Raw genomic sequence first — 22,546 nt, forward strand, 5'->3', positions numbered from 1 at the left:
GCCGGCCCTGTGGCGGTGACGTCCCGGGCCGGGCCGGGCCGTGCCGGGCGGCGGGGGCGGCGCAGAGCAGCGCAGCAGCAGCGGCAGCAGCAGCAGCAGGGCTGGCAGCGGTCGGGGCGCCGAGCGCAGCACCACCGCCTCCGTCAGCAGGTAAGGACGCGGCCTCCCGGCCTCCGCCGCCCCCCGCCACCCCGGCGGCAGGCGCCGGCCCTCCGGCCTGGCCGCGGCGTTGCCCCTCGGCTGCCCCGCCGCCTCTCCCGCCCGGGCAGGTGCGATCGGGGCGGGCGAGGCGAGGGCCGGGCCCTCGGCGGGTGAACGCTCGGCGGGACCGACCTGCCGGAGCCTCCCGGTGAAGTGCGGTCAGAATCCCTCTGGACTGTGCTTTACTTCCTTAAAAAAGTAACTGTCATGGAAATTCTTTCCTTTGTGGGCTTGTTTGGGCTTTTGTAGTATCATCCTCTGTGAAATCCCATCCCTGCGGAGTTACAGCTGAGCTCCACTCCTTGCTCCAGAAACATTTCTGTGCTGGTGGGATTGTCCTTCTAAGAGAAAATAAAATTTCTACAGCCTTTACTGGCCGGATACGGTATGACTGGTAGTTCAGTGGAGAAACGTCTTCTGGAGTATTTCTGCTTGAAGTACTTTTGCAGGCTGCGGTTTGGAGAGCAGCGAGTGTCACTGTGATGTACAACTAAAAACCAATAACCCGTTCCTGTAACTTGCATTCATTACTGAGTAGGAAAACTTGAAAGGATTTGTCCCCTTAGTGGTCCAGAATAGGACTTGCAGTGCAGCAAATATATTGTTGTATACTTGGCTCTCAGGTTCTGAAGTAGTAAGTGCCGCCAGAGGCCTGTAGGATGGAGGTAGCTGGTTCTCTAAAAGGATGGTTGCTATCTGTTGTTTCAGCGAATACTGCTGACTGTCAGCCCTGCTTTTACAGAGGTGCAGATAAGTAGTAGTCGTGACTTGTGCCCTATGGTGCTCCCGGAGGGAACAGACCTTTGAGGCGACCTAATTCCTTCCAGTTCAGTTGGCATCGCCGGGCTGCGGGGCGGCCTCTGGACTGGGTTACAGCCATCCGAGTACAAAGGCTGGCCACGGGACTGAGTCTTCCTTCTCTTGCAAGTGTGACAAATTAACAGGGTGGAGATGAACTCGTGAGTTAAATGTCATCTGCGCTTTTTAACTTTATTTTTAGTGGGGAAAAAAAAAATGCGCCTAACAAAAATAGTAATATTTTAATTTTAAATATGTTGGTTTTGAAAATTTGAAAGCATAAGCCAATGTCTTGCAGGACTTGTTTAAATATAATACATCTACTAACACACAGCTGAACTTTTAAATGTACGGTTTCATAATTGCAAAAGAAAGATCTCAGAGTTGTTGAGGTGGGAGAGTAAATATCAGAATTATCAGAACAAAAGTTCCAAACCTTCGTGATGTTGTTTTTAACAGCATAGAAATGAAGATTTAGCTTGACAGCATTATTAGTGGATGTGTTTTTAATGTGTCTCAGTTAATAAACTATTTAGTGAAGGCACAGTTATGTCTTTGACTGTTAAACTATAAAGGCATTAATGCAAACATAAAGGCAGTAAACTTTCCTGCGAGGCTGAATAGCTTTCTGAATTAAAACCATGTCAGTATTAGTTTGCAGAAATTCTAAGTAGAACTAATTTCCCCACCCCCATTATTTCTAGTCAGAGGGGACATTCCTCTATAATCTGCACTAAGTACTGCGTCCTTCAGCCTCCGGCATTGCCATGTGCCTTTGTTTTGATAATGGGTCAGTATTTTGACCCATTAACAATAATGTTCTCATAAGGAAGGCAAAATAGTGCTTCCTTGTGTCTGGTCTGCCAGGGTGGAGAAGGCTTTGTGACCCAATCTAACCTTTGTATTTTTGTGGTATTTGATAACACCGGTCTGAGGAAAAATTTCAGGTTTTAGAAATTTTGACAGTCTTACGAGTGATGTGGCAAAGTTGAGCAGGGACTAGGTTTTTATCAGTACAAAATGTGAAAGCATGCGATTAAGCTGGCAGGTTGAAAATGAACAAAAGGGGTGTGTTTTTGGTTTTGACTCAATGTGTGGTTAGTTAAGCTTTGGAAATCCTTTCTGAAGCATGTGGATATTGAAAGTTTACAGGGACTTGAAAAGCAGCCGGACAAATTAATGGGAGAAAAACCCACTAAGGCTGACTTGTGCAGAGTACCTCAAGTAGCTCAGGGAGTCACCAAGCTGAGCACAGAGCTGGGACAATAGACTGGGAAAGTACCATCCATTATTTATCAAATTTTTATATTAATTTCAGGCATTGACATAGTGCAGACAACAGACATGCCATCTGACCCAGTAGGGCTGCTCTTAGGAAAATTGTTCAACTGAAGTAAGTTTTTGAGAAAGCTGAACCAAAGGGACCAGGTCTAGAGATAACAACTTTAGGTGATAATTCTCAGGAAATGATTATGAGTCACCATCAACCATCAGTTTAAGTGGTGCTGGGAGCAGTTCTGGCACCTTTGTACTTGTTGACATTGATGTCTTTGATGAACAGCATTAGCGCACAATCTGAAGGAGACTGAGTAGGGCTTTCAGACTATGTTTTTGATGCTCTCTTTTGGAGGACAAGAAGTTTCTGATAAGTTCGAAGACAGTATTTGAGTACAAGATACTATTTTCAGGAGGAAGATCCCATAATGCAGATGGGTAAAGTCGACTTGGCAGCGGCACCATGGAAGCAGATCTGAGGGTTATGTGGGATCACAGGAAAGCACAGGGATCTTCAGCTACTGTTGAAGTTCAGCATTTAGCTTTTCGTACTAGTGCAACAAATTAACAGAATAATGTGTCCAGTTTTGGCCACAGCCTGTTAACAAAGATAAATTCAATTATTTCAATCTACCAAAAATGGTTGCCAGGGCTTAGGAAAGTTTTGGAAAATATATCTGCCAAGAATGTGTGTGTTTGGAAAGTGTGTTCCACAAAGCTAGACAAGCTAATTTCCTGCAGAAAGAGATGAGATGAGGGGACAAGGAAATGCTAGAGTATTAAAATTATTAAGAGGTGGTCTGTGTTCTTCTGTCAGTCAGTGTACAGAAAAAGATGAAACTAGTTTGCAGTGAAGACTTGATGAAGTTCTTAAAATCTGTTATGCCTTGGGGAAAGCTGAAAGAAACTAAAACTGTGCAGTCTCATTTCTGTGAAGGTTTTTGAAAGTCAAATAGCATTTGTGTTAAGGATGTATTAAAAACATTCCTCAACACTCTTTTACTGTTTTCTTATGCAGGGGCTTGAGCTTTATGATTTTTTCAGGTGCTGTCTGTATTTGGTCTTGAGTTTACATGGAAAAAGGTAATTCCAGTCCTCAAAAGATGAACAGTTTCTCTTTCAGTTGCTGGTCATCTCATGTTACAGCTTATGGCATTTGGTTTTAAAATAATTAGTGTTGAGGCAAACTACTGCATTTGACAGCAAAATGTTGTGGTTTAGGAGTATAGCCTGTAATACTGTAGGAAATGTAGATGTACAACCATGTTGTGATTTAAACCAGGAAAATCAGAGGGATAAAACCTGAGGTATTCATCTGCTCTAGAATATACTGTGTGTGGCTTTGTAACTTGTGTCTCAGTGTTATAGCATCTTTGGGTCTGAAACATTTTTTAAAAGGACTTTCTAAAGTCCTAATTTAAAAATAAATTGCCAAATATCATATGTTTCTCATTTTGTATTCACTTTTTAAAGTATGTATAGGCATTTTAAAATGGCAACATTTTGACATAGCTGTTTAAGTTTCTACTTTCATATTTCTTGGAATGGCTGACTGCCTTAGGCTTGTAGTAAATACTAGTGACAGTGACTTGTTTTTCTGAAATATTGATAGATACTATATCAATATAAAGAACACATAAAAATGTAGTTTTTGAACTGATGGCTGTGAATGAATCTTCCCCTCCCCCCAAAACCCAACAAAACCAGCCGTTTTGCAAAGCTGAATGAGAAGCATCAGCTGCCTTTCATGGTTTTCACTAAGGCTCTGATGTCAAGAAAAGGGCAGATAAATCTGTGGGCACTTCAGTCTCTGGTGGAATGATTTCTGTAAGCAATGACCATATAAATTTAATATATGTATTTTATTTGGGAAAGCGTGCTAAAGCTGTCTTTTGGTAAGTGACCATCTTAAAATACCTATTCAAAACAACTGATTAAGCCAAAGCAAGTTGGTTTTGTGGTGGTGGTGTTGAAACAATAACAGAGAAACAGAGCAGAAACAGGGCAGAGGGTGATGAGGCTGAGGAGGGCTGGGTCTGTTCTGTCCTGCTGCTGTGCCATGCTGCTGCAGCTCCAAGGCAAAGCCTGTTGCCACCTGTAGACAACATAGCTTGGCCTTGAAGAGGTGGTTTAGGACTCCTTGGTGCACCTACACATGCTGACTTCCTGCTGAAAAGGGAGTTGCAGCCAGATGACATGTAACCTGCAGATACAGTGCTGGCTGCCGCTCCTGTAGGCATGTGTGAGCTTTGCGAGCTAAATTGCAGCTACTGTCAGTAGCAGGGCATGCATGAACGCTTGATTAAGTGTGGGCTGGTGTCTGGCTGCTGTGGCTGTGCTGCAAGTCATACCCAGGCATTGTGCCATTCCTGAAGCACTTCCGTCAAGCCAAGGGACCCTCCTCATACAGTGAATGCTTCTCCCTCTGCAAGTGTGTGGATGAAGGGCAGTTTCTGCTTGCTCCAGGGAACGAGAGATGGATGAGACACCTGGAACTAAACTTCACTTTCTATATGCACAGCTTGCAGCACTGCTGTTGTGCGGAATGTGGCCAATCTCCAAACTGGGATCCAGTCCTGGCAGTGCCAAATGGAGATGCCATGAGCATTACCAGAGCTGGGGTGGCCACATCCGTATCTTTTAGGGCTTGACCTACTCTTAGAGGAATTAAAGAGAAATTCTTAGTCTTGAGCTGATAGTCTGAATGAGCCCTGGATTTGTAAATGCTCAACAGAAGGCCTTATTTATCATAAAAGATATATTTTTTTCTTTTTAAAGCAACATCTCTTAAGAGAGCTTGCTGAATTTATTTTGCAAAGGTAGTTAATCAGACAGTTAAATTAAGAGCATTATTTACATAGTGGATAATTTTTTCACGAGCAAATTTGTTTTCCTTGTAATTAACAAGACTTAGCAGACTGATTTGAAATTCGTGAAGAAAAAAAAAAAAGAGTAGAGAATTTAACAAAGCCAGTTGTTCACAAAAATCTCTTCAATATTAGCAAGATCTCTGTGTTTTACAAAAATAGCAGCAACTTTCTTAATTGTATCTAAATGTTTCTATGGATACTTCAGGCTGGAGCTGAAACTATGGAAATCTTGTTGCTTTTTGCATTTTGAGCAAGTTCAGATTTGTGTGGTCCAGAGCTTCGGCCTCTCATCTGCTATATTGTCTTTGTTGTCATGCACTCAACAAGGTTTTGATCATATCAGGTGCATTCTCAGTGGTCCAGATCCAAAAGAGGCCAGCTATAAGGGGATACTGCAGTAGCCAAGTTTAGGAAGAAGCTGTCTGGGAGGACAGCATGTCCTTCTCCAGTCCTTAGGCGTGACCTGTGCTGGAGGTCTTGCCTGTGGTGGGCTGATGACACCCCCTTCCAAGTTCACATCTGTGCTTCGCTCTTCCCTAATTTCTTCAAGTGCAGTCCATCACAGCTGCTCTGTAGTGGGGAAATTGATAGCAACAAAACTCTTTCACTGAGTCCTCTGTGCCAAAGACAGTTTTGCTGTGTCTCCTTTTGTCTTGTCTGGGTGAGCACTGTGTGCAGGCACAGCAAACCTGCTTATCATGGAACTATGCTTGTTTTAGGGGAGGCATTGGAGAATTTTGGGGGAGGATGCTTTGTAGCTGCTCATCCAATTCAAGGTTTAGCAGTGTGCAGTAAAATTTTGTGATGTTTGCCTTGCTTATGTACTGCAAAGTTTCCAGGACAGGGAGCAGAGCATTCAAGAATGAAGAATCTGACAGACATTTTTAATGACTTCAATTTTAGCATTTCTGTTGGGTTGCAGTTTTGTGAGCAGTTGGGTTGAAGTAATTGACTGCTGGACCCTGAAAGGAGAAAATCATAATGGCTGCATCTTCTTCACCCTTCTCAGCAGTGTGAATGGTCATGGGGCTCCTTCATACCCCAGTGCAAACTGCTGGCTCTGCAGAAAGCAACAAATCCCACCACCTTTCTCTTTTCTGTATCTGTGCTGCAGAGGCAGAGCAGCAGAGATGAGGGGCAGCAGCCAAGAGGTGATCAGTCTTTGCCTTTGTTCAGCTCACCCTCTCTCAGGAAGCTGCAATCTATTTTGCAGTCTCTTAGACCTGTGTAACCTTCATTGTCTCTACCAAAAGTTAAGACAAATGCCTCCAAAGCCCTTTGCAGAGAGAAATATGGACATAAAGAGTATATGTAGGGAATTTCATAGAATCACAGAAAAGACCCTAAAGATGATTTGGCTCCCTGCTCGTGGGCAGGGACACCCAGACAGTCACACACAAGGACAGTCATAGAGTATGATGGGAGAGGATTGTAAAAGATCATGGACTTCAGAGGGCCCTAGGATAATGGACTTTTATTACTATGTAAAGATAAAAACACTCGGGTTTAGTACATGTGGTGGCATTGGGGGTGAGAATGAGTTTATTTTGTGGTTTTGAGGTTGGGTTTTTTTGTTTGTTTTTTTTTGGGGGGGGGCTTTTTTTTTTTTTTTTTGTTACCTAGAATCCTTCACAAAGATAGGAAAACTGGTGATACAGATTGTTGTCTCATTTTCTAGTCTCCTATTGAGTTATTTTTTCAGTGTTTAACACTTGCTTTAAAGCCTTGACAGTGTTCATGCAGGCAGCCTTTGTGGCAGGTGCTTGTGTACACAAATGGCATTCTGCATTGTTTTCTGTCTCTCTGATATACAGCAAGGAGTGTTTCTTCTGTGCACAAGCCAGGAATGATGCTGTTTCTCCTCCTCTCATACTTGCTGCCTTGCTTTTCAATGAGTGTACTGCTGGGCCTGTCAGTCCTCCTCTTCTGTTTTTTTCCCAAAAAAGAGCCTCTAATGTTTTTTACAGATTTTAATAGCTGACCTTTTTTTGGTTGTGGTTAAGACCATTGCTTTAAATTTCAAAATTCTCGGGAAACAGAAGAGAGATGGGCTGTTGTAGTTGTGTTGAATTTGAGCTGTTGGGAACAAAGCACTCCTGTTTCCTCTGTACACATGCGGTTTTGCAGACGGTGGGATGATCTCTGTCTTTGGTTGTCATCCCAGTGCAGTACTCTTGCATCTCCTCAACCACCTGAAATTAGTTATGATCAGACACTTAATCTTGGATTATTTGGACCTTGAGATAGTGTTTGGTTCACTGTGTGAATGCCCGCTATTAAAATTTCTTCCCTTTGGGTGTTTGGACATGCACTGTGGGCTTTTGAAAAAGTCTTACACCTTAGTATTTTTTTAGATCATTTATGCAAAATCAAATTTTAAGCTTTGCTAAGGGGAAGGATGTTTTTTGAAATACCATATTCTGATGGTCATCTGAAATAAACTTTACATCTTGTTTTATGTTTTGCTGTAAAGTTCTACATCCTTTCAAAGGAAAAAGATTATTTCTTACTAACTCAGCGAGAGGAATCTTAGCCATGAAGTTTCTTAGCCTTTTATCATGCTGCACAAGTCATGTCTTGCTCAAAAGGTCAACACCCACAGAACATGTTTTTTTACAGTTCAGTGGTCTAAGTAGCTCCTTTTCTTGTGGCTGTAGGAATCTTTCCTATTGTCAATGAACATGCTGTCTTTTGATGATATGACATCTGATGCTATGGGTATTTCTGGGTTATGTACTAAATTATATATATTTAACACCAAAGCAGCAGTGACAAACATAAATAATGTGTTGACCATATACTCTTAGAGATTTTTCTCTTTCAGTTTAAATTCTTGTAGCTTTTTTCAGTTTTGCATACATGTATGTATTTTTTAAAAATATTACACCAGATTTCTTTTAATTTGGGACTAAAAAAGTTTATTTCAGCAATTGTTGGAGTTTATGGAGTTTAGCTTCTTTGTTTCTGTTGCTGCAGAGAGTTCTGAGTCTGTTCATGTAGTAGTCAGCCTAGCAGGGGTTATAATATATAAAGTTGGTCCATAGATTTTTTTTTTTAATTACACTTTGCAACTTCTGTTACAGTCTGGGATCAGTTACTGATGTCTTCAGAAAGAGATTTGTTTTTGTGACTTTAAAAAATGCATTTATATTATTTCCTGATTTTTTTTGTTTGTTTTTATTTAATAAAAGCTTGGGATTTTGAGTGAGTAATAAGTACTGACTGCTTGAGTACATAGGATGGAAGTGGAAATTTATATGGTTTTAAAAAAAATCCAAAATAGCTGTTTGAGACGGGTTGTTTTCAGTATTAATCCTGGTCTCTATACAAATCCCTTTGGGAGAGAAGAGGGCAGACAAAAGGCACTTCATGTCAGTGGCATGTTTACTGAGTGACTGCTGCTTTAGCCCGAGGGAGGAGGTGGAAGCAGGGGAATGGGAAACTACCACTAGGAAGAGGGAGAGTATTTAGAGGTGAGCTCCTTCTTAAGAAACATGTGAAGGCTGAAGGGTGGGAAAGTCTGAGAAGCTGAGAAGACCAAAGAGACCCCAACAAGAGGAAACACTTGAAGACTGTAATAGAAGAAAAATGCTGTTTTTGACTGCTTTTGTGTAAAACAGGTTAGCATTGGGGGCTGCCCTTCCTGCCTTGCCTGGGCAGGACTTTGAAGCCACATTTTCCTCATCAAATGTAAGATGCTCTCTGATCCCTGTACATGTCCAGGCACTGACCCTGGGTGTGCCTGCTGTGGGTGGTAAGACCATGAGGCCTTGCAATTTGGGCTAAGTATTTCACCCCAAGACAGGTAAAGATTTTGGAGTGACATCTGAAGATATGCTAAGGTGTGGTTAGTGGTAATTAATGAAAGCTAATTGGCTTATGTAGGACTCATCATGTTCTCTCCTGCAGCTTCTCATTTCCATTGGTCACCTTGTTGGAAATGTCCAAGTAGTTTTTAGGAGATCCAGGTAAGACGGAAGCCTTCTCTAAAGGAGCTGTTACTTCCTCCACTATACATGCTTAAGGGAGAAATTTGAATGGGCCAGATGCAGCTGTGTGTGAGGCTGCTGTAGCTTTGTTTTGTTCAGTTTGATCAGCTGCTTAATTTTAAATTAATGGCCTAATTTTCTGAGGAACATTTTATAGGCATGCAGACCAACAAAACTCTAACCAGTAATCTCTAGTCTGACAGTGAAGTAGACACATCTGTGTGAGGACTTTGTTCCCAAGCATTTAATTTTATTTCATTTCAGGCCTTTGTGTAAGGAAAAGCTGTGTAATTGTCACACATGTAAAGAGAAGAGAACTGAGTTGAACATAAATAGCCATATTTTCAGAAAAAACAATTTTATGTAGTGACAAAGTACCCTAGTAAATATTAGCAAGCATTTAAACAATGTTTGCTGATTGGTAAGAGTGCTGTTTATTTTTGAAGCTTGTGTTTTAGCAGACTTCAAGTTACTTCAAGTTACTACTGTTGAAAAACAAGGGTGTTTTTTTTTCCTTTTTTTCTGACAAATCACTTCCCTCAAGCACCTCCTGCAAGTGTTCAGACTATGCTGTATTTCTAACATGAGGTAAAAGCGTGTACTAACACCAAGGGAAATAAAGAAGAACTATTGTGGCTTCTCTATTACTATACTCCTGTCAAGGTCTTAGCATCTGTTTCAATACTAACAAGAAGAAAATGTGGGAGGAGAATGAAGGGTTTTTAAAAGTCTTCCCTTAGCTGAGGAGCATTTTCCCTTCTTCAGGTACCAGGCTATCTTCCAAAGGCTTCCACCCAGCTGGGACAGGAATGGCATGGTGTGTGGAGCTTGGGTGCTGCAGGCTATAGCAAGTAATGCAGACCTTGGTTCAGTGATAGCTGGTATCACCTCTTTGCACTGTTTAATGTAATGCCAGTCAAATTTTGACCCAGATGCATGTGATAGCATTCATTTGGAGCTCAGTGGAGTGTAGAACACAATGACTGCTCCACTGGATGTTGTTAGCATGTCACCTGGATTGGCTTCCTGGGTTGCATTGTGCCTTGCCTGTCATTCATCTGCCTGAATCACTCTGGTGCAATCTGGATCCTTGGTGGTGCTTCATGTGCTGGTATTTGTTGACAGCTTCACAATGTATCTCCCTCTGGATCAGACTTCTTTTTTAAGGATCAGCTGCTGCCTCTAAAGAATCAGTGTGTAAGTTATTCCCAGGACACATGCCTTTTTTTTTCCCATTTATGTTACACTGTTTCCAGGATATCCTGCCTTTTGTGTTTCACAACTTGCTGCCAATGGGAAGGATTTGCATGGCGTCAGTCCTACAGATGAGCGTGCAGCTTCACATGCTCTTTGTCGACTGCCTTTACTAAGGCAGATTGCAAATGGAGTTTGTACAATAGAGCAAGTAAAACTGGCTGCATCAGTGTGGTTTTCTGGGGATGAAAGAGATGCTGGTTTTTGCTTTACTTATCAGCCAGGCTTGGTGTCTAGTCAAAAGGATAGTGGAGAGATGCAGGGCAGAACATCTGGCAGAAGCAGAATTTGAAGACTGGGGGGAGAGTTTAAGCAAAATCCATGTTTTCTTCTTTGTTTTCTGTCTTCCCTAGTGGAGGATGACCAGTGTCACACCAGTTAGCACTGGACTGGGAATGGCTGTAATTACTTGAAAGCTGTCAACCTACAGTTAACCCTGCTCATCAGGCTGAGGTTTGGAGAGTGATGTGGAGGACACATTTGCTGCAGGGAACATTCCTGTCGTGGCAAGCTTTGCTCATGTGTGCCCAGCACTGCCTGGGAAGCCCTGCAGTAGAAGGTGCTGGCTCTCCATGCCAGTCAGCAGGAAGGAATACTTTGTGTTGTCGCAGGCTATTGTGAGTTGCTGCTCTGCTGGGGACTCCTTTGGCTTTTTACAGTGGTCCTTGTACCAGATAATAATTTCCTGAGCTTGTTCTGGGTCAGCAAAGCCCCTTGTCACCATGCCAAGAGCACCCTCTCAAAGAAAGCCCTATGCCTTTTACCTCCTAAAATGCATGGGGATTCACTACATTCCTGGACCAAAGCAACAGTCAGTCTTCCTGTTTTGAAAAAGTGGAAGTGGGGAGAATACTATTGCTTTGAGATGAAGATCTGCTTTTTAGGCTAATTTTAGGTGCAGCTTAATGTGTAAGGAGGAGGCAGTTTAGAGTAGAAGGGCTCAACAAGGGGAGTAACTACCAGACATCCAAAACTATGAATGCTGGTTTTGGGCAGGGTGGTGTAGGCAGAAGCAGCCACATGGGAAAGCATGACCTGGAGCAGTGGCTGCTGAGCTGGGTGATGCTGGACAGGGGAGGCTGAGCAGATGTGATTGACCTTCCAGGCTGAGCCTTGCTGGCTGGCTGGGCTCAGCACAGGGCAGGATTAGCACAGCTTCACTGGCAGAATGGGCAGCTCCGGGTCTCTTGTGTTCCCCAAAACAAAAAGCAGTCTAGAGCATTGGACTTTTTAGGAGTTGGAGCATTGGACTCTAAAAAGGAGTTTTTTAGATGACAGTTTTAATTCTAAATGAGAATTTATTTCTAGAAAGAAACTTTTATTTTTTTTTAAGGCATTTTGAGGCTGGGAGAAAAGATAAACTAAAGGATACCTAGAGAAAGGGTAGAAGAGCCAAATATCAAAGAAGATTAAAATAATTCACTACAATCAAAGCCTATGTTTTATTCCACTGCTACAATAGAAGAACAGGTCAGGGAAAAATCACTCCTCTGTCCTATATCTTTCTGATCCTTTTCAGTATAAATGTAGTTCAAGAGACCCTTAGTGGTAAAAGCTTACAGGAAGGCTGGTGTAGTTATTAGAGCACTTCCTGGGTGGCTCAGCCTTCATCTCTGAAGCCACACCTGGTGTATTAGGGTTTCCTATGCTGTTATTAGTTGTATGTTGGACACGTTTCCAAAATGCTGTCAAAAGCTTCTGTATCAAATGAGGGTCATCACATAGCACAGGCTGCTGGATGACTGGAAAAATTAGGTAAACTACAGCATCCAGTAAAACTTGAATGAGTTTTATAGAGTGGAAGCTGAAAAAGTAAATGCTTTTTTGATAGCCTTTGAAATATAATTGTTTCCCTCTTGTACTTGAATGTCAGCAACTTTTGCCAACTTGTCGCTTCTAAAAAAAAAAGTTTATAATTTCTTAACAGACATGCAGTGATATTTTTATTTTAGGAAATTTAGATCGGTATTCTTCACAGGTCATAACACTGGGAAATTAGCCAGCATGTTTCACCCTTGTGTCTGAAGGCAGCACAGAAACTGGATATGCAGGCATTTGATTAATCTTGTTTCCTTTATTGTTCTGAAGTTATTGGAGTTATTCAAGAGGCATGCATTTTTTCTTTTTTTTTGAAGCTAGAGTAAGCTATAATAGCCAGCAAGTCCTTTTCATTAATCACCCAAGTAAAGCAGAAACTCTGGAAGCTGTGAATTTCCTCTGAACAGAGCATTGATACCAAAATGCAATGTCATGGTTTTTATTTATTAATAGAAATAATAAGATAATTCCTCAGACCTTGTGTCCTTCAGTCAATAAAAGGAAGCACATACTTTCCTATAATTGAAGACGGGTATGCTGTTGTGGAGGGTGGAACAGGACTCTGTAAAGAGAGGTGGAGTCTCCATTAAGGCGGTGTGACGAGGGTAATGATTCATATGTTGATACATTTTGCAAAATAGGTCTGTTGGTTGGTTGTGTTTTGTTTTGGATTTTTTTTTAGTTCAGTGAGTTGAAAAGTGTATCATTGGGCTGCTCTGGACTACATTTTACTCTTTTCAAATTCAGCTGTTCTTGAGTTCTTGGCTCAAGACTTCATTTAGGTCACTGGGAGGTGGCTGAACTCCATGTGATTGTTGCTGTCTCAGTATGAAAAGAACTGGAGTTTTCTGGGCTCCTGAGGAAGCACCTGACTTATAATAATCCTCCAGGATCTTCATCATACTTACATTGTACACCATTGTTTCTTTTACACTGTTTTGAATTTTTTCTAAGATGACCTTAGAAGATCTCTAGTCATATGATGATGTGAAACAACTGTACTTAAAAGCTTTTAGTTTTCTAGTTCCCATGAATATTTCAAACCCAAAAACTCATCCCCAAGGAGGACTTGTTACTCTAGAAAGGAAATACAGGAAATCTATGAGGAATTTACTGTTAGCTTCCCCCTGCCCATCCAAGAAGATGCTCAGGTCATTCAACAGTGTGAAGAAATATCCAGCATGAAAGCAGATTTGAAACATTTCTATTTGCAAGGAGGAATTAGAATTAATCATATCTAACTTTTGTGTTGAATTACTGATCATTGTAGCTTAAGTTCCCATGGAGCTCAAATTTTGGGCGAAAGAAAATATAAAGGGAAAAAGAAAAAAAAATCTATCTGAAATAAAGAATATATTTGCTGGAATACAGGAATTGCTGAAGACTTCCAGAGTGGAATTCTAAGTAGAATGTTTGAGTGAACTTGGCTTACTGCACTGTAGACCACAAGTCCAGGAAGCTGAAGAGGATGCTTTGTAAAGCCTTGAGAAGGGGAGCCATCAGGTTATCTTGTTGTGGGGTCACTGATGATAAGTTTCACATGACCTCATAGTCTTTCCTTCAATAGCAGTACAGGCTCTTCTGCATCGTATTCCTCATCTTTTAAAAACCAATTATGTATTAATTTTCCATGAAAAAAAATCAGGGACTCTTTTGTGGTTTGCTATTTTGTAATCAACAGGGTGAGGGTCTTGCTTGTAATCAGGAATGTGTCAATTAAATGTTTTTAACATGAGGACTTTGCATCTGACTTTTTGAATTGTTTTCTAGGCTTTTTGATCAACATCATTAACATTTGAGTCCATGAAATATCTGCACATGCTGAAACCAGCCAGGAATTGAATTTCAACTGTTTCTGTCAGATGGCACTGGTGCTTAACTTTGGCTGTGTCTGTGTGTATATTAAAAAAAAAAAACCCAAAGCAGTTCCTTTGCATACTGGGTGTGATATCTTGCAAATCAGATAGAAAAATATTGAACTAGGATGAAAAAAAAATTTAGACTTAAATTAACATCTGTATTAATGGTTAAAAGTAATTCTGCAAAACATTTTCAAAATTGTTCAAAGTGTTCAAAATAGTTCCTGTTTCTAGTCTGTGTGGTCTCTGTTTCCATCAGCTGTGTATTACAACTTTTTCTGCTAGACTGAAGTATTCTGTAGTTTGTTTTCCATGTAAATATCACATGTACTTAACCTGTCATTACGTGACCCTTTTAGTTTTTTATTTGGCAAAGAGTTGTTTAAAACCAGATAGAATTTCTGTGTGGCTGGCACTGAGCATTTAGAGGAAAGTTTTAAAGATGTGCAAGGAGATGTCTTGCCGTACATAACCTTGGAAGAACAAAGGGATGTGTCTTTGAGGTTAGAAATCAGTAATAATATATTTTCAGTAGGAAGAATTTTGAAACTATTTAGATTGTTCAAGAATTGAAGGAAGGCTTTAAACATGCTTCTTTTGATCACAGAAGGTGTTAGAATTAAAAGAAAAAATATAAGAAGATTTAAGTATCTTTGAAGCGTGCTTAAGAACTGTTTCACGTTATCCTCTTCTCTAATTGATTAACTGGATAATAGGTTTAAATGTGCCAAATAACAAAACCCATTGATTTCACAGCAACTGATCTGAAATGATCTAATTAAGTTTGGGTTTTCCTCTTGTGTCACCTGGGTGAATCCTAACAATGTATAGCAGATTGCATTAAATTGGGTTGTGCCTGTTTCTTGGAAATTGTGTTGAGAAAATCAGAAATTTCTTCAAGGATGTCAATTAGACAAAAGTACTGAGTTGAAACATCTGTTTCATGCTTTCTGGCCCTCCTGACTCATATAGACAAATCTATTTGATTACCTTTCTTGATGGTTTTGATATTGAGTGTATTGACTGCCCATGGTATATGTAGGCATGTAGCTGAGACATGGTTTGAACCTGTGATGTCAGTTTTGCTCATTAAAAAAATCATTTAGTCTTCTTGGTTTCTGGACCCCCTGAAATTTCTGCTGAGCACCATTCTGCTGAATTTCTGTCATAAACTTCATATGTGTGGGGTCTTTGAAATACTCCTTTTATATAATCTCCTTTTTGGGGATTGCCAACCAGCAGTTATTTTTAACTGTTCTAGAGGAGTGTTATTTAAATCCTAAATTTTATTTGGGCCAAACCTCTGTGATCCACAAAAAGTGCCCTACTTTTACAGTTGAGAAACACAATGAATGTGAACCATCCTTGACATGAGATAGCTCAAGGAAACTTTGGTGGTAAGTTCCAGAAGGTTTGCTAATGGAGGTTCTGTTATGTTTTCCTTTTTTTTTCCCCTTTACATTGCACAAACACAAGAACAAAAAATATGGTTGTTTGGAAAATACTATATGTACATTCTTCTTTGTGAAATGTTAAAAATTTTGTATTTATTTTCTGATGATCAAAGTCATCATTTTCTAGATTGGCTTTGAACATCTGAAGTGAGGTTGTACCCAAATAATTCAGGCCATGCTTGTATGTATTTTAGACTTATTTTAAAAAAAAATTTTCTTTTTTTTTTTTTTTTTCAAAATGTTGCAGATAATATCTTGTATTTGGGCACTTTAAGCTTCTGTGTGTGAGCCTTTTGCACTTCTCTTAAGAGTATTTTTAATAGTATCTTTCAATGTGTTTTTGAAATAATTTGGATTTGTGTTTTCTATATTGTCCATAAATGAAACAAAAGTTTACTTTTTATAATGTGATGTTGGAACAGGAACAGAAATTTTGATACATGGTTAGGTCTGTGCAATTGTAAATACTAGCTGTGCTTTTGAATGAAAGCCCTAATTCAAATCTCTCCAGTCTGACAAGCAGCAGGAAGATTAATTAGCAGAGAGAGGAATCTATACCCTGGTTTTAGATAAAACACAGTGATTAAAGTTATTTGTAGGCTGAATAAGCACAGGCTTTTGTTTGGACTGCTGAACAGGGTTATGTCGAAACGTGCAGGAACAGGACTTACTTGCATTCCTGTTGCTTTTGCTTCCACATTTCAGTCCCCAGCATCATCTGGTGGGGAGCCCGTGGTGAGTTACCAGCTGAGCACGCAAGTGATGTTTTACTTTGAGACTTGTTTGATTAGGCAACAGGATCTCTGTGTGTCCTTCCCAGCAGGGTGAGGGCTGCTTGACAGGCACTTGGAGTAAAGTGTCCCTGGATGGGCTGGGGAGAGCTTCCTGCTGGGGGCTCACAGGAGCTTCTTGGGACAATTGAGGTGGAACTGAAGGTAATTTTAATCATACTTTGTGTTTAGAGGGTGAGATCACTACAACTGTATAAGCTCTGAAGGGTGGAACTTGTGTTTAGCTGGTGTTTGAACTCTAAGAATTATATATTTAAAGTATTGAACTTTGGAGGTCTAAGGCAGAATTGTTGTGTAGTAATAGCAATAGTCTGCCCTTAAGAAGGAGAGAAGGAAGAAAAAACTTAGTTTATGTTATTTAAAACAACTATCTTAGGATTGTTTTAAGGCTGTTTTTCCTGGTTAAGTCATGATGTATAATTGGTAGCTATATAGTATATGATCACTCATGCTTGGTTATAAAGAGTAAAGCCAAGGTAAAGATGGTGTTAAAGTTGAAGTGCAGATAAAAAAAGGGGAAAATGTACCATAACACGGCTTGTCACTATATTTGAACAAGAGTCTTTTCTCTTGCCAGTAACCATCAGCAGCTGGATAAAGAATGAGTAGAGGTGTTTTAGTGTTTTAGTTTACTAATGTACTGAATCTCCTGGCTGTCTGCATTTATGGCACTGCAAGCCCAGGCGCCAAACTGGATCCTATTTGGATGAAACCAGCATGGAGGATGCTCTTTAGAAGAACACCTGATAGTCTGCAGCTGTGTATTCATATTCAGTCAGGGGGACCAGACTAGAGATATGTGGTACAAACTAGAATTAATAAAACCCTCAACTGAGGGCACTGGACCCTCAGTACTGCTGTTTCATATGCAGTTACTCCTATTGTACTGTGTTATTTGCTAACAGAAGTGTATCCCTTGAGTTTAAAACTTATCTTTCAGATTTATGTCAGGAAAAATAATGACCTGAAAAAGATGTGCAAATAAATATGCTCTCTCTCCTGAAATTCTCCTTTTACTGTCACAATGGCTATTGTTAAAATCTTTATCATTAGTAAAAAAAGAAGAAAAAAATCCAAACCACAAATATCTTAAATTGACCATTCAAGTCTTCTATAAATCTTTGGTTTTGAAAGCATAATATTTTGTTTGCCCTACAGTGTGTTCAGTTTAATTCAAAACATTGTAGGAAGGACTAAAAAGCAACAAAATGAAAGAAGTGTGTTATTTAGGGTTGAAAATAATATTTTTGAAATGAAAATTTTTGTTATATGCTCTTAATCCCACCACAATGTTAAATTCTTGAATATTTGTTATGGAGAGGAAAATGAAATTGAAACGTATATCTATGTAATTGAAAAAGAAAAAAAAAAAACACCCATGATAATTACAGTATCTTTTTATTTAGCAGAGCTTTGCTGTGTTGTCTCATCTTAGATCTACTACTCCCTTAAAAATGTCTAATCGTAAGATTATCACTGGACTGTTCTTGGACATCTAGAATGAAACCATTCATTGCAGCTGAATTAAATGAAGACTGAATGGGCAGGACTTGTGACCTGGTGTTATTTCTTAGATGAGTTTTCAGCCTCTGGAGATGCATTTTTTGTATAAAATATTTTGCATAGTCTGAAATTAAAGCTCAAGTGCCATGAATAAATGCTTTGAGCTGCTGACTCCAACTGGGAAATAGCAGTGGCAGCATGACAGTGCTCATTCTCCCACATTTTTTTTTTCCAGCTGTAATTGTTCAGGAAGTTTTGAATTCAAAAACACCTGAGCTGCATTTTGTGTCTGAATTTACAACCTGACGAAAAGCTTTCCTTGACTCCACTTCTTGTTTCTTTGCCAAAATAAATAGGCTGATCTTAGCATGTGACGGTGGTGGTTTGTCCTCTGCCTGAGCTTCTGTGTAGAATTTGTAATTATGCTTAAGGGCTGGTCCTGGGAGCCGTGATTCTGCATAAGTTATTTTCGGTTTACTTTTGTATCAGATATATTGAGACTATGTGTGCCTGTGGTTGCCATGCAGTTCCCAGCCTCAGGGATGGTTCTCTTCTTCTGCCTGTGAAGGGAGAGTGTGCTTGCTCTGTGTGTGTCAGAGTGTGCTGCATGATGACACCTGCTATTGAAAACCTTAAAGCTGTTCCAGATTTCTTCTAAAATATGCATTTGGCCTGGACTCTTGTAACACTTGGGTAGAAAATTTATAACCATTTTTGTGGTGTTGCTCTTTGGTAATTTTTACTCATTGTTGACTTGAACAGAATTGTGAGCAGGGATGCACTTTCTTGCAGCATGTATGTTAAATTAATAAATAACATTTTATACATGATGGGGACAGGCAGTAACATTCAGGTAATCTATCTGAGGTATTAAAATCCAATTGAGGCTGGAAAAATGCAGTTGGACTTTGATCTCAGTCTTCTATTTCCTGAATGAAAAGTGAGCATAATGTTCTTGAGCTGGATTTCTTATAACTCATGGTTCTTAAAGGTATTTGGACTGAGGGAGCTACATCAGTCAATTTCTGTGGCTCCCTGAGATACTATCAGTAATAAGAAAACAGCCTGTTTGTCTTTAGCTCTGGCAAAATCTGTGCAAAGATTAGTACAGAATCTGCATGACCCTGTACCAAGGTTTAGGGAAGCCTAGAACTTTCTCAAACCTTGCAGAGAGCAGTGTCTTGCCAAAAAATGAAAGAGCTGAGCTGTGGTCAGGATGTGGCTAATGTGGAAGTTGTTATGGCCTGCAGTTTTCCCTGCTGCCAAAATCCTGTCAGTGCTAATAGCAGATTTTGTCTGGTTTGTTACTGGTCAGATGCCAAGTCTTTACAGTACTTGGCCTTCTGTGAAAAGACAAGCTATTCATGAACAGTACATGAATTAAAGGTTATTTTAGAGTCACAGAGTGGCTTGATTTGAAAGGACCTTTAAAGACATCAAGTCTTACCCCTCTGTCCCTCACTAGGTTGTTCCAAGCTCCATCCCAACTGACCTTGAAGGTTTCCAGGGATGGGGAAACAGCTTCTCCAGGTAAACCTGATTGTAACAAATTTCTTTTTTACATCCAGTCTAAATCTATCCTTTTTCAGTTTAAAACTGTTACTAGGGGCCTTGATAGAAAGTCTCTCTCCGTCTTGCAGGTTTACTTCATTTATGTAAAGGCCACAATAATGTCTTCCTGGAGCCTTCTCTTCTTTATTCTGAACACCCCCAACTCCCTCAGTCTTTCTTCGTAGGGAGAGATATTCTAGCTCTTCAATAATTTTTATGGGTTTTAAGTGTATTTTATTCCTAAATCATATATTCCAGGTAATTTTTTTGAGATTGAGATAGAGTAAATGATCTTTATCTTTTGTGTAATTACTATTTTTTGTCTTATACTAATGAGCTCACAATTCTCATCTTCCCAAGGAAACGAGTCAATTTGCTGACAAAACATGTTCTGTGTTACTTCTTGGAGTAGCTTTCTTGTCTATGCTGTTTAAAATTGTCTTAAATGACTCTCATGATCTTTTACATTAAAAGAAAGCTTTCAGTCACCTCCTTCACAATTACTGTTATCAATGAGGTCTAATAACTTGGCAATAGATTCTATTATTTATTTATTTATTTATATTGTGTTATTGTAAATTTTGACAAGAATCTTCCTTTTTTAGTTGTGTGTTTCTGAAGGGAGAGTTTCTCCCGAGTTCACTGGTCCGTTGTGGATTGTCTGTGTTTCAGCTCATTGCCTATAAACTACACCCATACTTTTTGTAATAAGTACAAGCTGATATGGAAAGAGAAAAAGGAGTTTGAAACAGGTAATGTAAGTGTTTTTGGGAACTAATTCTGTCTCTGAAGGAGTTATGGATTCTGTACAGAGAGGGACGGCAATAAACAGTTCCGGGATTATACCTGGATAATTCGCAGATGTTGATTGTCATAAGTTCCTAGTATTTTCTCCTCGAATAAAGTGGCCAAATCAAAGTTAGTACCATTTGAAAATGTATGATTTACTTGCTATTTTTTATACTGGTAGTAAGTCAGAAAGTACAAATGTATTTTTTCCCAGCCCAGGCTCTTTGTGTTGGTCTGAGGTCAAGCATCTGAAGTTTCCTGCACATCCTCCAGCAGCCTTTGATGCTGCTATCTGCAGTGCTTAGTTTATTTGACTTGACTTGGCTCCTGGCTGAGTATGTATTCTTATTTTTCTGAAGTATCAGTTCCATTTTCACTGATATGTACCAGGAAGTGTTTGGCAATTTTTTTTTATTGTTGGACTTTAAAAAGAAATTATCAGGCAAATATCTCTGTTCAGTTACTTATGCATATGCATTTATTAAACTGATAAAACTCAGTGCAGGTTGGTTGCTTTCTTATTTCTGTATTTACTTAGTTCCATTTGATTATTCTTCAGTGAGAGGGTTATATAGCTGAAGTTCAAAACTTGACAAGACATGGGTTCAGAGAAGAGATCAGAAGGTGTGTTGGTCACCCTCAGGAGTCCCTGGGGTATTTCAGAAGCATTCACGGAGGCAGCCATGGAGAACAAGGTTACTGATAGACTCCAGCTTATGATTCAGCTCTTGACTTTCTCTGGTAGAATGATGATGGTGACTGCTTGAATGTCAAGGGCTTAGCATCACTCATTAAAAATACAAAATAGATGGTATTGTCACTGGGTTGTAGGTTTTCTATTTCAAATATTTTTCTGAAAAAAAAAAAAAAAAGTTGTGCAGATTTCTTGAATTACTGGTAAATTAACAAAAATTCAAAAGCACTCAAAAGTGGGGTTTGTTTTGTGGTTTATTTTTTTCTCTTTGGCTTGGGTTTTTCCTCCTTAAATTGGTGGTTAGGAATATTTGTCTGATTTTTTTTGGATGGTGGGTATGAACTTTTTTGGGTTTATCTGTGTTCATATGAGTTAGAATAAATTACTGGATTCAGTCTACCTCAGCCTCTTTTTGAATCAGCTGGAAAAAAACTGGTATAAAATGCAATATATGCTTTCTTTAACTGATACATGGCCCTGCTGGCTACACCAAGATGTGCTTTAGCCAGCATTGATGGTGGTCGACAGAGGATTAAAATTCTTGTCTTGATTGCTTTTCATAATGGGCAGCTTCTGCAGTTCAGATTATGGAAGTCAGTGACCAGGTATTGGTATTTATATGATAAATAACTGATACTTATAATAAGTGATCCATTTCTTTTGAAGTATTTGGGAATCAAATTAAGGACTTTAGTGTTTGTTTTTCATTTGCCTAATTAGATTTTCTACTCTTTGTGCTGGAGGTGAGGTCCCTTGTATTTTATAGACTTAGGCCAACTGGTTGCTTTTGTTTCACCTTTTATACGGAGCTCAAAGAGAGACTGATGGATGCATAGATTTAAAAGAGAGTAAACGTATCAGTTCTTGTATTAGGTCACCTGAAGATGAGCAATAGCTTGGCAGCAGCACACGCTGGGTGGGGAAACAGGGCACTCTAATTTGACAGTAGGAAAGTATGAGATGTAGAAGATGAATGGGTGGGGGAGGCTGAAAAATGACATAACTGGAGGAGAATTTAAAGTTCATTAGCTTAGAGAGAGTCATCCTCAACCTTCAAGAAGTATTTGCTCTTTCTCATGTTTACACTTGGATGAAGTGGCACATGAGGATATAAACAAATACACCGTTAAAGTGCTAGCTAAAGGGGTTTGAAGTTACTTGACCTTGTTGAGGCTGCTTATGGAATGTAATTTAAGCCATTGTGCTTGAGCTGCCATATGGCTACTGCCATAGGAATAGTTAACTCCAGAGTTCACCTTGTCTACTTGAACTACTCAGCTAGATCTTCAGGAGTGCATCCTCTGTGCTGTTTATAGATTATGAGATGGTTTACGATACTTTTGATTTTGCTTTGAAGTCTTTGTCTGTTTGGTTGACTTCTGCCTTGGTATGTCTTTTCTTCCACTCTCGCTGCCTGCTGAGACTTGCAAACAAAGCCTGAAAGAGTTAAGTTGAACAACCTCTTTCAAAAGTGTTTTAGTGGCCTTGTTAGTTTTCTTCTGTTTTTTCTAATCCTAATTTCTCTTTTGTAATGCTTCTAGTGTCCAGAAAATAACTGAGGAGCTTTTTCTTTAATTTTAACTTTGCTGCTCAGATGTGACACTGTGTTTTGTGTTTTACTACTTTTCCTCTTCCTTATTGTTGCTATTATTGGAGTAGGCATTGTTGGTTGAAAATGCTTATGCAGAACCCCTTGGCAT

General features: G+C 39.7%; 1 protein-coding gene across 7 annotated transcripts in view; it reads left to right on the top strand.

Moving 5' to 3' along the window:
* Positions 1–3: 3 nt before the first annotated feature.
* The window catches only part of MYO6 (myosin VI), a 102,610-nt gene continuing 80,067 nt past the window's right edge, over positions 4–22,546 (top strand). For all 7 annotated transcript variants that reach the window (XR_015282964.1, XM_086876307.1, XM_086876308.1 and 4 more), the window contains exon 1: positions 4–150. The gene's annotated coding sequence lies outside the window, so the exon portion shown is untranslated. The remainder of the gene's footprint in view (positions 151–22,546) is intronic.

The sequence above is a fragment of the Cyanistes caeruleus genome, chromosome 2, assembly GCF_971803275.1.
Source record: "Cyanistes caeruleus chromosome 2, bCyaCae1.hap1.1, whole genome shotgun sequence".
In the NCBI taxonomy this organism is placed as follows: Eukaryota; Metazoa; Chordata; class Aves; order Passeriformes; family Paridae; genus Cyanistes; species Cyanistes caeruleus.